Source organism: Montipora capricornis, chromosome 4 (genome assembly GCF_036669925.1).
Source record: "Montipora capricornis isolate CH-2021 chromosome 4, ASM3666992v2, whole genome shotgun sequence".
Taxonomy (NCBI): Eukaryota; Metazoa; Cnidaria; class Anthozoa; order Scleractinia; family Acroporidae; genus Montipora; species Montipora capricornis.
The window spans coordinates 8077995-8081593 of record NC_090886.1 but is presented as its reverse complement, the minus strand read 5'-3'; the positions used below and the strand labels follow the sequence as shown (position 1 = coordinate 8081593).

The 3599-nt window shown below is 39.9% G+C and overlaps 1 long non-coding RNA gene across 1 annotated transcript; it reads right to left on the bottom strand.

Annotated features, from left to right (window-relative positions):
- Positions 1–466: 466 nt before the first annotated feature.
- Positions 467–3190, bottom strand: LOC138045449 (uncharacterized). The gene is made up of 2 exons (XR_011131587.1): positions 3005–3190; positions 467–1135 (listed from the first exon to the last, which is right to left on the bottom strand). It is a non-coding gene; the product is annotated as an uncharacterized lncRNA (long non-coding RNA).
- Between the last annotated feature and the right edge of the window lie 409 nt (positions 3191–3599).

Sequence of the window (3599 nt, the reverse complement as noted above, 5' to 3'; positions counted from 1 at the left end):
GGCAGGCATTTTTGATGTCCATTCAACCAACCTGTACTTCATAAAAACTTAACAAGTGAATTCACCGTCTTTTTCGTGCCCTTAAAAAACTCTTCAAGTTTCTGTACAGTGTTTAAGAATGTCGTTTTTTGCGTTCTGTTCGGATTCTCAAGCTGAATATTTAAGTAGCAGAAAATGTTGGGGACTGACTTGATGGCTTGTAGCCCGAAGTTGCTTCTCCGAAAATCCGGCTGGACACCTTATTTCATCGAATATAAACATCAGTTCCGCTTTCCGAAAACAAAAGTGATTTAGTGTTTTCATCAGCGTTACAAAAGTTGGACGTCACATTATCACAGTTGAATCCGAATTTCTTAGGGGCTAACTCGAACCTTTCGACCAGATATTCCATCGAAATGATTTGTCAATGCGTGCCGTTGAATTACCGTAGGAATGGGTAAAGATGTATGAAACAAATAATTCACAATAAAAGTGCTAAATCCTTTAATAATATCAGTTGAGGTTATGCATACAGAATAATTCAACCTATTGTAGCCCCAAAACTTCATTTGTTGCTTGCGATCACTCAAAAACTCATTTCTAGTTAAATGCACGGTGTTTCATCCAGTCCCGTATTTGCAACCTCTAAGTGCTAAATGGCTGTAGAAGCAACTATAAAATCATGGGATCATCTTTCAAGTTACCACGATCGAAGACTAACGAACTCCGAGAACTGAATCAATGTCAACATTAAAACTTCTTACGGCAATTACAATGATTTCAAAATTCTAACGGATTAAATGCAACATCATCTCAATAAGTTAATACTGGAGCAAAACGTAGTTTCAAGTGATGCCATCGCCTGCTCGGCTTCCGAGAGGAGCTCGATATCGATGTATACCGTTCACGGACACGGTGCAATACCAGCGCCAACACAACCAGCCATACACACTTGCTTTGCAGCACCGCACGCCAAGATAGCGGGCGGAACTCCCGTCCCTCCGGTGAGGGCCCCGGCGGCAGATACACAAGTCCAATATGCAGCAGTGCAGCCCGCCAAACAAATGCCACCTGCCAGAAGACCTGAGTCAGCGGCGGTGAACAAGGCGAACAAGATGACGATTGCCCCAACAGTATTCATCTTTGTTCCTAGTTTCTGAAACAATTTCATGAAGACAAACAAGGAAAGGAAACAAAAAATAATTAGGCTTTCTTTCATGTAATAAGCTTTTGTATTACTTGACACGGATTTGATGGTCGGAAAATGACTCCTAAGGAATGACGATGGCGTTGTTCTGCCTGTTTTTACACGAATTAATAAGAATATCAGCAATAAGAACATCTGAGGAACCTATGGTGCTAACAAAGAGTAAGAGTCCGGGTTATAAATTTTCTAAGTATTTTCGCTAAAAACAGGCAATCAAATCTCGTCCTCGAACTAGAACCTAAAGGTCCCTAATAGCCGCAGCGATTTTTTTTATCCCGTCGAAAGGGGGCAATTATTCGAGGGAGGAAATTATTTCAAGTATTGCTCACCGGAAGTCGCCCCCTAAATGTTCGGTTTTATTATCCCATTAAATAAAAATAATAATCACATGAAATAAACTCAACATGGGCTTTTGAAGTGTTCCAAATTTGGCGAAAGGGGTGGGGGCGATTATTTTAAATATTTCCGTCAGAGGGGGATGGGGAGTGGGGGTGGGTGGGTGGGGCGATTACTCTAGGCATGGCTATTATTCGAGGAAGTACGATATTTGTTGTTACTCAGCTGTGAGAAGGTTGGATACTCAATAGCGTTTCAATGTGAAGCTTCGAATTGCAGTCATTGCTGCTAAACACATCCAAGTTATATTTGCCTCGTAGTATAAAAAATAAACTCGACCCGTGATATTGAGGAAGCATTTCAAATGTAACTCCCAGTGTTTATCCCAAATGCAATAATCAAGTGCGCTAATATACCGAAATGACAGACTGAAAGTTCTTTTTCTGGTAAATTCAGTTTTCCTTGCTCAAAATTCGAGGAGAGCATAAACGAGAAACAATGTTTGTTTATTACAATGTGCGACACTTGTCCCTTACACTGAAGCAACATATGACTTGTGTACGAGTATATTCAGTAAAGACTTCTCTTATTCTAGAAAGCATTTATCTCTGTCAGTTGAAACGAAAAAAACATAAAGTTTGTTGATCGTTTCCCACTGCTTCCGTGTAGCTTGTTCAGTCGAGGTTATCACTGCACAAAATGAAAATGAAAGCGAACTTTTCTAAGAAGGCGGGTTGCATGTACGTCTTATCTTAGGGTAACCAATCAAATGCGTGAATGTTGATGTTGATTTTCTGAACCGAATTGAATTGAACAACATGAAGGTTGGATTGTGAATAAGCAATATTGCAACATAGCAGGAGCAACAATGTTCCGAGCAAAAGCATGAATTTTGGTGGGAATATAACGCCATATAATTATGTGCGGGCTGCTACGGTGATATTCTGAACTGTCACTCGCGTACATTTTTTCTACGCTTGATTCTCATATTAAATTCGGTTTCTTTTAAACTTGAATTTGGAGAAATAATTGTGCCAATATAAACGCGAGACGCTTCTTTCATGTAATAGGCTTCTGTATACATGTGGAAAGGGCCGGAATCCTTTGACATGGATTTGATGGTCAGAAAATGACTCCTGAGGAATGACTACGGCTTTGTTCCGCCTGTTTTTACACGAATTTTAACACTACATGACTTGTTTTGAATCCGAAACAATTACCAGGCTCTCTAAACCTATACTCCCAACTAGCTATCTGTGGTTTACCCATGCAAGTACTGATGACAATTATAAAATACAACCAATCAATTCACAACATAGATCGAGCCAAAACAATTTTCTAGGCACGATGCTACATTTTCGTCACAATACTATAGTGTCTAAAAGAAAGTGGTCATCCCGTCGGATGACTGCACCGCCGGAAGAGCAAGTCAACTATATCCTCCGCCGAAAAGTATCAAAATAATGGCAGACAAAAGTTCACCTTTCTGACAAGCAAGCGCAAATGACAGCAGTCGTTGGGTATAATCGGCAGCTTCCCCAAATCCTTAGACTTCTTTGCTGTTTGAGTTTTCAAATTTCTTTAAGTATTTGCTCTCCTATTTCTTGGCGAAATTCGACCTGGACAGTTATTGTTTTCGGCCTTTCTTTCACTCATTTTGACAACACTGGTGATCCTTGCAATCTGATTGGCTCCCAGTGGTGTGCACTTTATTCCCAAATTGCATCATTCGCATTTTTATTAGCCATCAAAATGAAAACGAAACCGGGGTTTCCCCAACTCAGTAGATAAATAAAGTTTAATATTGACAAAAAACTGCGTGATTTCAAAATGGGTCTTTAAAGTGGAAATTGAACTTCGCGACGTGCAATGTTGGTTTCAAACATCATGACTTCAGACGAAATTGCACTCCACACAATTAATCAGTGCTGTTTTGGCAGTGGTCGCAATTAAACAATCTAATTAAAGAAAGAGGTTCGAATAGTAACCAAGCCCCTATATTTCGACTGCACGACATTTCAATGGAAGAGCCTGCTTGCATCATGCTATTTTTTAAGGTGGATGATCAACAAGTGTG